The sequence below is a fragment of the Schistocerca cancellata genome, unplaced genomic scaffold (assembly GCF_023864275.1).
Source record: "Schistocerca cancellata isolate TAMUIC-IGC-003103 unplaced genomic scaffold, iqSchCanc2.1 HiC_scaffold_754, whole genome shotgun sequence".
In the NCBI taxonomy this organism is placed as follows: domain Eukaryota; kingdom Metazoa; phylum Arthropoda; class Insecta; order Orthoptera; family Acrididae; genus Schistocerca; species Schistocerca cancellata.
Window position 1 is genome coordinate 2,179,966 of NW_026046765.1, and position 14,328 is coordinate 2,194,293.

Sequence of the window (14,328 nt, forward strand, 5' to 3'; positions counted from 1 at the left end):
TGCAGCTTCAACACGATACCACAGTTCATCAAGAGTAGTGACTGGCGTATTGTGACGAGCCAATTAGTCGGCCACCATTGACCAGACGTTTTCAGTTGGTGAGAGATCTGGAGAATGTGCTGGCTGGGGCAGCAGTCGAACATTTTCTGTACCTGGAAGGCCCGTACAAGATCTGCAAAATGCGGTCGTGCATTATCCTGCTGAAATGTAGGGTTTCGCAGGGATCGAATGCAGTGTAGAGCCACGGGTCGTAACACATCTGAAATGTGACGCCCACTGTTCAAAGTGCCGTCGGTGCGAACAAGAGGTGACCGAGACGTGTAACCAATGGCACCCCATTCCATCACGCCAGGTGGTACGCCAGTATGGCGATCACGAATACACGCTTCCAATGTGCGTTCACCGCGATGTCGCCAAACACGGATGCGAACATCATGATGTTATGAACAGAACCTGGATTCCTCTGAAAAAATGACGTTTGGCCATCCGTGCACCCAGGTTCGTCGTTGAGTATACCATCGCAGGCGCTCCAGTCTTTCGTGCAGCGTCAAGGGTAACCGCAGTCAAGGTCTCCGAGCTGATAGTCCATGCTGCTGCAAACGTCGTCGAACTGTTCGTGCAGATGGTTGTTGTCTTGCAGACGTCCCCATCTGTTGACTCAGGAATCGAGACGTAGCTGCACGATCCGTTACAGCGATGCGGATAAGATGCCTGTCATCTCGACTGCTGGTGATACAAGGCCGTGGGGGTCCAGCACGGCGTTCCGTTTTACCCTCCTGAACTCACTGATTCCATAGTCTGCTAACAGTCTTTGGATCTCGACCAACGCGAGCAGCAATGTCGCGATACGATAAACCGCAATCGCGATAGGCTACAATCCGACCTTTGTCAAAGTCGGAAAGGTGATGGTACGCATTTATCCTCCATACACGAGGCATGACAACAACGTTTCACCAGGCAACGCCGATCAATTGCTGTTTGTGTATGAGAAATCGGTAGGAAACTTCCTCATGTCAGCACGTTGTAGGTGTTGCCACCGGCGCCAACCTTGTATGAATGCTCTGAAAAGCTATTCATTTACATATCACAGCATCTTCGTCCTGTCGGTTAAATTTCGCATCTATAGCACGTCATCTTTGTGGTGTAGCAATTTTAATGGCCAGTAGTGTATCTAGGTGTTGCTTGAAAGATAAACAGTCAGTTCTTTCGTGAATGATTCACTAGCCTAACCATAATCATTTGTTGATACAGCCTCGTCATATTAAAGTACATTTAACCGCTTATTTGTGAAGAAGACATTGGTTGACTTGAACATAAAAGATTCGCCACAAAAGAGTAACCGAATATCAATGATACCGACAAGGAAAGCATTTGAACTGCAAGAATGATATATTCGTCATACGACCTTTAGGTGACTCTGAATGTGCTGGCGAGTGTGTTTTTCTGCAGGACTGTGTATATGTGTTCTAGACGTCACTGTAGATAACATTACAGTAACAATTGCTATGCAGATATCTTAACTTCGAACGCAAGTGAGGACTTTTCAATAAAATGCTTGGAGCAATGTGAGTGACAACAAAACGCACAGTTGAGAAATGCCACTTGATTACATGTCATACCTACATTTTCTATAACATCAGTCTTTAACCCCAAGTCAATGACACTTTTGCAGTTGTCCGCAGGTTCTCCATTATAGTAACCAGCGGTCTGCCACGGTTAACGTTGCACTGGTCTACATACTTCCGGAGATAATTAAGTCTAAGTGATAGAATGAATTTTCATGGTAAAGAATCTGCTTGCATTTGACTGAGTGTTCCGCGAACGTATTTTAAGGAATTTTTTTAATACTCTTTGCAGATATTTTATATTATCTGAAGAAATACAAATCCATTGTTTATGCATACTTTTAGTTCTTGGCGGAATGATTTTTAAACACATTTTCCTCCAGAGGCTTCAAGTAGCACTTTTTCAACGTATGTGCACACCAGGAGTCGCAAAGTACTTGTGACTCTGTTGGCAAATGTGGTTTCAAAATTGACAGAGAAAACATCTTCGGGTGTTCTTTCATTGTCTTCCCATTCACACTTCTATTTACGAAGACCTTTGGAGGGTGCCGTTTCTCTATTTCCCTTGACACACGACGTCCAAACTTTCTATTTGGTTCTTGGAAGCATATGATGAGTCTCCCTTCCAATCGTCCATCCACTGATACAGCAACATCGATTGTGTACCTCTGCATCGCAATGTTAACTGATTGCATGGTCGATACGGTAGTTTTCTCCCCTTCCATGAACAGCGTTCTTTCGGAAGGGAGCTCATAATTGTACTGATGCTGACCGTCGTTCCAAATCGAATCCGTTTCAAACTTTTCTGTCTTGATATGCGTATTTACCTCAGCAACAAATGCTCCAGGTATTCGAATCATCTCTTCTTCGTCGTTCTTATCCGTATCTTTTCGTGTTTGGAGTTTAGTGATGTTGTCCTAAGCTCCTTTCCAATTATTAATAAATCCCAGTGATGCTGTAAATTTTGTATCCCCAAGATTTCTAATTACATGCAATGCCTACCGTCGTAAATGCCAATAATGAACGGAAGAACGCATTATCGCACTTCACTTAACTTCGCCATTATGACACTGAACTGCAGCGTATGATTTACTTTGGGAAATGTATTGCCTGCTCTTACATTTGCCACATAGTCCAATACGCTTTTATTATTGCTATTAGCATCCAGTTTAGGGTATCTCTTCAGAAGCTTAACATATGCATTGAAATATTTGACGTAATAATTATCATTTATGCTCTATGTGCGCTGTTACCAAACACCGTGATGGCACTTTCTACTATAAATTTCTTGTCAGGAGAAGGTTAGAACTCATTTTTACTGCTTCCATTACCTCTTCTCGAACCTGCCGTATCACTACCGCTTGCAGTGGCATGTTTGTCATCACCATCACTAGCGTCATACACGGTCCTGTCACATTAATGTGACCAATGCTTGCCTTAGGCGTCAACGTGCAAATGCCAGTAACAGACGGCACTGGAGCGCTTTATATGACGGCCAAAAGAGCATGATCATTGACTTTCTGTCCAAGAGTGTAAGCATATACGGAAATCCTAAGGTCGTAAACTGTTCGGGTGTCTCCATAGTTCGTGGCAAATGTCCCTATCCAAAACCAGCTCTGAGGCAACTGTTATGACATTCCTACGTCTACATCTACATCCATACTCCGCAAGCCACCTGACGGTGTGTGGCGGAGGGTACCTTGAGTACCTCTATCGGTTCTCCCTTCTGTTCCAGTCTCGTATTGTTCGTGGAAAGAAGGATTGTCGGTATGCCTCTGTGTGGGCTCTAATCTCTCTGATTTTATCCTCATGGTCTCTTCGCGAGATATACGTAGGAGGGAGCAATATACAGCTTGACTCTTCGGTGAAGGTATGTTCTCGAAACTTTGACAAAAGCCCGTACCGAGCTACTGAGCGTCTCTCCTGCAGAGTCTTCCACTGGAGTTTATCTATCATCTCCGTAACGCTTTCGCGTTTACTAAATGATCCTGTAACGAAGCACGCTGCTATCCGTTGGATCTTCTCTATATCTTCTATCAACCCTATCTGGAACGGATCCCACACTGTTGAGCAGTATTCAAGCAGTGGGCGAACAAGCGTACTGTAACCTACTTCCTTTGTTTTCGGATTGCATTTCCTTAGGATTCTTCCAATGAATCTCAGTCTGGCATCTGCTTTACCGACGATCAACATTATATGATCATTCCATTTTAAATCACTCCTAATGCATACTCCCAGATAATTTATGGTATTAACAGCTTCCAGTTGCTGACCTGCTATTTTGTAGCTAAATGATAAAGGATCTATCTTTCTGTGTATTCGCAGCACATTACACTTGTCTACATTGAGATTCAATTGTCATTCCCTGCACCACGCGTCAATTCGCTGCAGATCCTCCTGCATTTCAGTACAATTTTCCATTCTTACAACCTCTCGATACACCACAGCATCATCTGCAAAAAGCCTCAGTGAACTTCCGATGTCATCCACCAGGTCATTTATGTATATTGTGAATAGCAACGGTCCTATGACACTCCCCTGCGGCACACCTGAAATCACTCTTACTTCGGAAGACTTCTCTCCATTGAGAATGACATGATGCCTCCTGTTATCTAGGAACTCCTCAATCCAATCACACAATTGGTCTGATAGTCCATATGCTCTTACTTTGTTCATTAAACGACTGTGGGGAACTGTATCGAACGCCTTGCGGAAGTCAAGAAACACGGCATCTACCTGGGAACCCGTGTCTATGGCCCTCTGAGTCTCGTGGACGAATAGCGCGAGCTGGGTTTCACATGACTGTCTTTTTCGAAACCCATGCTGATTCCTACAGAGTAGATTTCTAGTCTCCGGAAAAGTCATTATACTCGAACACAATATGTGTTCCAAAATTCTACAAGTGATCGACGTTAGAGATATAGGTCTATAGTTCTGCACATCTGTTCGACGTCCCTTCTTTAAAACGGGGATGACCTGTGCCCTTTTCCAATCCTTTGGAACGCTACGCTGTTCTAGAGACCTACGGTACACCGCTGCAAGAAGGGGGGCAAGTTCTGTGTAAAATTGAACTGGTATCCCATCAGGTCCAGCGGCCTTTCCTCTTTTGAGCGATTTTAATTGTTTCTCTATCCCTCTGTCGTCTATTTCGATATCTACCATTTTGTCATCTGTGCGACAATCTAGAGAAGGAACTACAGTGCAATCTTCTTCTGTGAAACAACTTTGGAAAATGACATTTAGTATTTCGGCCTTTGGTCAGTCATCCTCTGTTTCAGTATCATTTTGGTCACAGAGTGTCTGGACATTTTGTTTTGATCCCCCTACCGCTTTGACATAAGACCAAAATTTCTTAGGTTTTTCTGCCAAGTCAGTACATAGAACTTTACTTTCGAATTCATTGAACGCCTCTCGCATAGCCCTCCTCACACTACATTTCGCTTCGCGTAATTTTTGTTTGTGTGCAAGGCTTTGGCTATGTTTATGTTTGCTGTGAAGTTCCCTTTGCTTCCGCAGCAGTTTTATAACTCGGTTGTTGTACCACGGTGGCTCTTTTCCATCTCTTACGATCTTGCTTGGCACATACTCATCTAACGCATAATGTACGACGGTTTTGAACTTTTTCCACTGATCCTCAACACTATCTGTACTTGAGACAAAACTTTTGTGTTGAGCCAACAGGTACTCTGAAATCTGCTTTTTGTCACTTTTTCTAAACAGAAAAATCTTCCTACCCTTTTTAATATTCCTATTTACGGCTGAAATCATCGATGCCGTAGCCGCTTTATGATCGCTGATTCCTTGTTCTGCGTTAACTTTTTCAAATAGTTCGGGTCTGTTTGTCACCAGAAGGTGTAATATGTTATCGCCACGAGTCGGTTCTCTGTTTAACTGCTCAAGGTAATTTTCAGATGAAGCACTTAAAAAAAATCCCAGGGTGATTTCGTCAATCTGTAACACACATTGGATCAACACAAATCTGCATCTATCCTTGGCGACCATATTCGGGCTTTTAACAGTTCTTCACATTCGTGTAACTAGACAGAGTAATTATTTGTATATAACAACAGTATCCGTTACTAACCAGTAATAATATTTTTGGATTATAATACATACCAGAGAACATGCGAGTGAGTCATCTTGTACGCCAATACCATCTTCACGAAGACGAGATCGTTGGAACTTCATCTATACTAATTACAATACATTAAAACGGCTGATTACGAATCACCGACCTATATGACGCTTCACTAGATAATAATTGCACAAGAGCAGCTTCACATACACAGAGTACTGACTCTACTGGTATCGACGGCCGTAGCGGCAGGCAATGGTCGAATTCAGCATGGCACTCTTCGTGGCCTCTGATGGGGGACTGCAGAGGTGTGCAGATGAACAAGTAACACCGGTGCAATAACTGAACTTTAAATGATCCCTCACGAGACTGTGGTTCAAATGTTTTGTTCGAACAAATAATAAATAAATAAATAAATAAATAAACTATTGTTGTGAAAGAATGTCTGTTGTTTGGGCTGTTCCAACAGTTCTTGTGTGTTACGTTTCTTAATGAAATTAACATAGTTCTTACAACAGCAACAGTAAACCAACCGTTACCACGAGTTCAAAAAATGGTTCAAATGGCTCTGAGCACTATGGGACTCAACATCTTAGGTCATAAGTCCCCTAGAACTTAGAACTACTTAAACCTAACTAACCTAAGGACATCACACACACCCATGCCCGAGGCAGGATTCGAACCTGCGACCGTAGCAGTCCCGCGGTTCCGGACTGCAGCGCCAGAACCGCTAGACCACCGCGGCCGGCGTTACCACGAGTTAAAGTATCATTATTAACAACACTAAAGTTAAAATTACAGCCTACATATACACATGGAACATCAAGGACTGAGCCAGAGCGAACTTCTTTCAATTTATTCGTTGCGTCATTGCGGCTCTGTGTTGCGCAATCACGCAATCAAGCCGCGCAGATCTACCGAATCACCCTATGTGTCTACCTCTATCCTTGACGGCCCATGTGTACTTGCAGGCTGTAATTTCAATTTCAATATTTTCAATAATGATACTTCTAGTCGTGGTAAAGGTTGGTTTACTATTGCCGTTGTAAGAACTCGTAATAGTGCTCCTACTGCTGCCAGGCTGGAGAGTTCAGATTGGTTACTGCATGTATCGTATTGCCGAGGTAGCAATTAAGATTTTTTCAGGTCTTATTACTATCATTTAAGTTCCTGAATACGTGAAGTATTATATTACAAATTTTATGTTTCGCATCATATTACCTGTTATGAGAACCAGATGTTAACTGTCTGTTAATTGTAGCCCGCATCTTGTGGTCGTGCGGTAGCGTTCTCGCTTCCCCCGCCCGGGTTCCCGGGTTCGATTCCCAGCGGGGTCAGGGATTTTCTCTGCCTCGTGATGGCTGGGTGTTGTGTGCTGTCCTTAGGTTAGTTAGGTTTAAGTAGTTCTAAGTTCTAGGGGACTTATGACCACAGCAGTTGAGTCCCATAGTGCTCAGAGCCATTTGAACCATTTGTTAATTGTAAAACCATCGAGGAGGTATAGAATTCGTTTCGTTAGATGTGACCCATACAAACAGCCAGTAAGGATGACCACTGATGTGTTAACAAAGCGGTGACACTATGGCAGTTGACTCTTCCTCTTGGCACAGGAGGTGATAAAAATCTACATTTACGGACTTGCCGATAACACGCATTATCAGATATTCGCCCTCGGCCAAGGCTAGTCAACGCTGCCTTCGTTCACCATTCATCAAATATCGCTCATTACCAGAGCTACAGAAAGGACCAGAGGCTGGACAGATACGTTTTTATCTTTGCTGTTCCCGAATATGAAAAAAAAAGCCATCCGGCAGATTAATGTAGCGGAATGGAGGGCGATAAAAACGTGACGCAGCGCTCGAAGTCTGCAGCCGTAGTGCTGAAATTTGATGCCACCCTTGCATATAAGCAGACTGTCACTGCACTGAATCGTCGAAATTTCTCCACAGTTATGTGGTGCGAATCTGCCGATGCTGAAGATCACTGGAGTCGCAATGCTGAGATACAGGACGAAAGTAGCTAGTAAATAATCATAGGGAAAACAATCACCCACAGAAGTGACAGTTAACTGATCAACATGTATATGCATTTTGTGGTTGCCCACTCTGGATTAATACGTATGTGGCCAGTCTGGATTATTATACAGTGTAGTCAGAAACATCAGATATTTGTAAGGGTGGTGCAGTGTGGGTTGTGTTGAGAAATACTTGTTAAGCAAAAAAATTCGATACGTTACGTCGTTTCCGAGTTAATTAGCATTGACGTTAGCCAATCCGGCTGTTGTGCGCGCAAATTCAAGCTGCCTGCAAGGTACAGAAACTGTAAGTTGTTCTCATAGCGTGGATGATAGCGCACGAGACTGCTCATCTTGTGGCTCGTGTTTGATACTTATTCTCGTGTCCAATATTTGTATTGCTCTACCGTGCCCAATATTTGTATTGCTCTGTTGTTTGGTTTTAGGAAACCAAACGATGAACACGTTTGGTGACACCATCTTTGGCACATGGCCTGAATTTGCGCGCACAACAACCTGACTGGCTAATTTCAATGTTAATTAGCTCGAAAACGACGCAACGTATCGAATTTTTTTCGTGGCAAATAGTTCTTAGCAGAATGTACCCTGCAACACACTTACAAGCTACTCAGATCGTTTCTGATAACCCTGTGTAATCTAAGGTTACAGTAACATAAAAATGCAGAGCGTTTCCATTCGGTTGCTCTCACCATCAGTCATTTGACAATCAGGATTATTAAATTACCTCACTCAACTGTTCCACTTACTTAGTGATCGATACTGGTACGTATTGTCCAAAGAAGGTTGAGGGTGACAGAGGGGTAACTATAAAATTAATAACTTTTATTGCTGCGAACAAGGCAGTCTGTGTCGGTAGTGAATAGGCAGTAATGTAAAGAAAGTCTTTCAGTGGATGCTCTGGTTGCATTGGCTACATACAATAACATTTAACACTGCAGTTTACACTCACTTGGTGTTAATTTTGTCGTGACACTGTTTATATATGAATGCACAATGGCAGATTTACATATGAGGTGCATTCAAGTTCTAAGGCCTCCGATTTTTTTTCTCCAGTCTGGAAAGAGATAGAAACATGCGCATTGTTTTAAAATGATACCGCGTTCATTGTCAATACGTCCCAGAGATGGTAGCACCGTACGGCAGATGGAATTTTACCGCCAGCGGCGAGAATGAGAACTGTTTTAAATACTTAAAATGGCGACGTTTTCCTTATTTGAACAGCGTGCAATCATTCGTTTTCTGAATTTGCGTGGTGTGAAACCAATTGAAATTCATCGACAGTTGAAGGAGACATGTGGTGATGGAGTTATGGATGTGTCGAAAGTACATTTATGGGTGCGACAGTTTAATGAAGGCAGAACATTGTGTGACAACAAACCGAAACAACCTCGGGCTCGCACAAGCCGGTCTGACGACATGATCGAGAAAGTGGAGAGAAATGTTTTGGGGGATCGCCGAATGACTGTTGAACAGATCGCTCCCAGAGTTGGCATTTCTGTGGGCTCTGTACACACAATCCTGCATGACGATCTGAAAATGCGAAAAGTGTCATGCAGGTGGATGCCACAAATGCTGATGGACGACCACATGGCTGCCCGTGTGGCATGTTGCCAAGCAATGTTGACGCGCCATGACAGCATGAATGGGGCTTTCTTTTCGTCGGTTGTGACAATGGATGAGAAGTAGATGCCATTTTTCAATCCAGAGACAAAGCGCCAGTCAGCTCAATGGAAGCACACAGATTCACCGCCATTTAAAAAATTCCGGGTAACCGCCAGTGCTGAAAAAATGATTGTGTCCATGTTCTGGGACAGCGAGGGCGTAATCGTTACCCATTGCGTTCCAAAGGGCACTACGGTAACAGGTGCACCCTACGAAAATGTTTTGAAGAACAAATTCCTTCCTGCACTGCAATAAAAACGTCCGGGAAACATTGCGCGTGTGCCGTTTCACCAAGACAACGCACCCGCACATCCAGCTAACGTTACGCAACAGTTTCTTCGTGATAACAACTTTGAAGTGATTCGTCATGCTCCCTACTCACCTGACCTGGCTCCTAGTGACTTTTGGTTTTTTCCAACAATGAAAGACACTCTCCGTGGCCGCAAATTTACCAACCGTGCTGCTATTGCCTCAGCGATTTTCCAGTGGTCAAAACTAACTCCTAAAGAAGCCTTCACCGCTGCCATGGAATCATGGCATCAGTGTTGTGAAAAATGTGTACGTCTGCAGGGTGATTACGTCGAGAAGTAACGCCAGTTTCATCGATTTCGGGTGAGTAGTTAATTAGAAAAAAAATCGGAGGCCTTAGAACTTGAATGCACCTCGTATAGGCCTACTAGGCACGGGCCTAGGAGCCGCACCTTAAGGGGGGCGGCATTTTTTGCTCTGTACTCATTTTAACTTTTTACGTTTTAAAATAACTGCGCTTACGAACAAGAATTTTTAATGTTATTAAACAACTTGCTACTTTAAATAAGCCTTAAGAACGAAATTCGACAATACAAGCTTGGAAATACACGTAGTTTACTTGGTGACTGATGGAAATTTAACACTGTGTTTCTGTCTCGTATCATCTTCATGATTGTTCAAAATATTTTGAATTAGGCTGTCAGGACGGCAGTCTACAGTGCAGTGTTTTAAACGTTATTATTCCGAGAATGTTGTCGCCTTCTACTTAACCACACCATATTTTCCCCTTGCAAATACCGGGATCCCTGAAAAGGTGTGAAAAACTAATCAGCAGTTTCTTAAATACTGTAACATGTATGGGCTTCACTATGTAAAACCCAACTCTACTTGAATTTCTTGTAGAAATTACGAGGAAATATCATGTTAGCCCTCCATTGCTGTAATTCATGTGAAAGCTCTGTGGTCTTCAATGAAACCCGTTTAACAAAACATATTGATACTGGGAATGTTGTACACTTTTAACACATATTTATACGAATAGAACATAAGCAGAATATCTAATAATGTGTGAGGTACACTTCAACACAGTTTAAAAAATTTATTTATTTACTCAGCCACTTTTTTGGCGAAAAAGGAAGAAGAAACCAACTTTTATTCGTCTCATTTATTGTGCTGCAGTCTACACACTATGAAAGTTCCCACTCTGTGCAATCGAATAGCATGTGGAATTGCAAATTTTATATTAAATTTCTTAACTAAGCTTTTTCTCTTCGGTTATTTTTATTTTATGTTGGAACAAAAGGTGCATTTGCATGTAGACATAACAGCAGTGTTAAAACAAATGACAACATACCACATCAACTGCCAAAAGGACTAGAACTTTGTAGTCTGTCTTCTCTGCCCACAGAAACAGCTAAAATGTTATACGAGTAAGTGGGATAAGAGTCGATCCAGCTCACTTCACTGCAAGAAATTGCAAAAACTATTTGCTTTTTTTTAAATTAGAAAGATAGTGTCAAGAATACTCAGAACTTATTTGTGTCCCAGCTAAAATTCCGGCTACGCGGGAAACAGAAGCCGAAAAAGGGACTGCTCCGTTTTCTTTATGAGATGAATTCCAGCCGACAGGTGTGCTTCTACTGTTCACTGATAACAGCGAAACAGGCGACAATGAAATTAAATGATTCTGCATTGTCGTTCTTTCATAGCACAGTCACGTTGAGTAATCCGGGTTGGTCAGTCCATCCTCCGCGTTTAAAGGAAAAATCTTTATGCTCGTGTGCCGTGTTTATAGTAAAAAGCTTTGTGCTCATGTGCGGTGTAGTACTGTCTTTCTTTCCCTTTACAATTTTTTTTCTTTTGTTTTGGCTGCTGGTTGACAATTTGGAAAGTGCCTTAATATGAATAACAGTCAAAAACGCAAACGTGCAAAATTAAGTGGGCGGCATTTCGGAAATTATGAAGGGAAAAGCGAGAACAAGAAACCAATGTTCTAAAAACACTTGGCAGAGTAGATAAATTTTTCGCTAAAAATATTGCTGGTTCGACTTCGAGATCAAGTAGTACGGATGATATTTCTGACACTGCAGCTGTTGTAAAAGAAGTAAATACAGACGAAACATTAGTTAAAAGTGAAAAAAAGAAAATTGTTCCTGAATTCGAGTCTCACGAGAAACTAAGTGTCGAGTAAGACATTACAAATAGAAATAACCTCTTCAGTGATGATCCTACAGAATGGTGTGTCAATGAATCAACAATCGACATTGTCTTACAATGTTGCATTAATCAAAATTGTAAGGGTTATTTTTCTAATTCAAGAAGATCAATGGGCGATAAAACCAGATATCTGAACAAAAATTTATTTTACTGTCAACCCTTAAATGCTGAATCAGCTTTGCGTGATTTTCTAGTACACTCTTGTAGCACCGATGTTGTTTTTTGTGCACCATGTAAATTATTCGGAGGTAAGGACGCGATTGCTATTAATGGTATTGCGGATTGGATAAATATTTCTAATATTTTATCTTATCATGAGAATTCACTTGAACACCAAAATTCCTGCTATCACTCTTAACAAGGAAAAAGGTCATTTGGAACAACAGATAAGCATTTCGAGTCATATGTTGAGACAGAAACAATGTACTGGTGTAGTGTGTTGAAAAGGGTGTTTTCAGTAGTGAAGAAGCTAACAAGTCGTGGATACGTTGAAAGATTCCATTCATTACCTAACGGTTACTTTGTGATGTTTCTTGAACTTATAGCCGAGTTTGTCCTTTTCTCGCAGAGCACATTCAACAATATGGAAATCCAGGGCAAGGACATAAAAGTTATCTTTCTCCAACAATCTGTGATGAAATAATAGAGCATCTTTCTGAACGAATAAAAAAAATTATCATAAGTGAAATAAAACAGGCTAAATATTTCTCTATAATAGCAGATTCTACTGTGGACATTTCACATATTGATCAATTATCTTTCATATTAAGAAATGTGAACGAGAGTGTGAACCTTTGAACGTTTCCTTTTGTTTTTATCAAACCCGGACACAAGTCCGAAAACTTTGCTGAGACCGTACTAAAAGTCCTGTCTACAGATTCCATTGATATTACTGACTGTAGAAGCCAGTCATATGACAACGCAAGCAATATGTCAGGAACCAACACTGATTTGCAGGCATACATTAAAGGACGAAATCCGAAAGCGCGTTATGTGCCTTGTGTAGCACATTCTTTGAATGTAGTGGGCACTAGTGCTGAAAGCTGTGGTCGGGAAGCATGTTCGTAGTTCAGTGCAGTGAAAAACCTTTATAATTTTTTCTCTGCTTCTACACAGTGCTGGCATAAACTTCTTTTCATGAAACCAGGAAGGAACGCGGTAAAAGGTTTATCAAAAACATGTTGATTAGCAAGAGAGGAAGCGTGTGTGTAAGTCTATACGAAAACTGGGAGGGCGTTATCAATGCCCTCACACATATTGCCAATAATACGTTTGAAAAACCACTTGTGCGAAATGAGGCATCAGGTTTATTGAATCAACTGAGCAGACTAGAAACAGCATTCACGATGATAGTTTGGAAGGACATTCTCCAGAGATTGTATAGCGCAAATCTGAAATTCTTAAGTGTAAATATTGATACTAAAATAGCACGTGAATTATATGAATCACTTATAGGATTTATTGCGTCTATTCGTGGCATGTTCCACTATTATGAAAATGAATCCATGGCGATTGTGACTGGTAATAGACTGTGAATGCACCTATAAAAGATCAAGAAAACGCAAACCTCATGATGACGAAGAAGTGGCCTCTAAAGACGTTTTTCTGACTCGAAGGGAACAATTTAGAGTCGAAACATTTTCCCAGTACACAACAACTTGTACGTCGAACTACTGAGGAGGAAGGAAAGCTATAAAACACTGTCGGACTCCTTCACAGTTTTCAGTAACTTTAAGAACAGTTCAGCTGATGATATTGCTGAACCTGCAGGAAAACTCCAAACGTCATATGACACAGATTTAGAGCTTTCCTTCCCTAGTGAATGTGAACATTTCGCGGAACTTTTGAAATCTTCTGATATCAGTGATAAAACAGCTGAAATGAGTAAATTTTTACGAAAAGAAAGGTTGCAGTCAGTGTTTCCGAATGTTCACATTGCTCTTAGAATATTTCTATGTATGACACTTACAAATTGTTCAGCAGAACGGTCGCTTTCGGCTCTTAAAAGACTGAAATCGTACTTACGTTCTACGTTTTCTGAGGAGAGATTGAACGCCTTGTCCAGTCTTCACATTGAAGCCAACCTCCCATATGATAACCGTCTGAACTATGAAGATTTGATCAACGAGTTCTCTGTCGTCAAAGCCAGATGCAAACTTTGCTGATAGGTGAGTTTGTTTATTTATTCATATTAGTTTCAAAAATGTAAGATTATAATGTGATTTTAATTATAACTTAGAGCACATTCATTGGATTTACAAACTACGTATTACCTGTTTACTTTACATTTGCCGATGGCAGAACGCGGAACTAAACCTCGTTTACGTGCAGACGTGACCGAAGGCTATCGACAATACTAAACAGTACCCGAATGATCCAGGCCGCTCGGCGCTATACAGTCAAGTTATACGAGGTGCATTCAAGTTCTAAGGCCTCCGATTTTTTTTCTAATTAACTACTAACCCGAAATCGATGAAACTGGCGCTACTTCTCGACGTAATCGACCTGCAGACGTACACATTTTT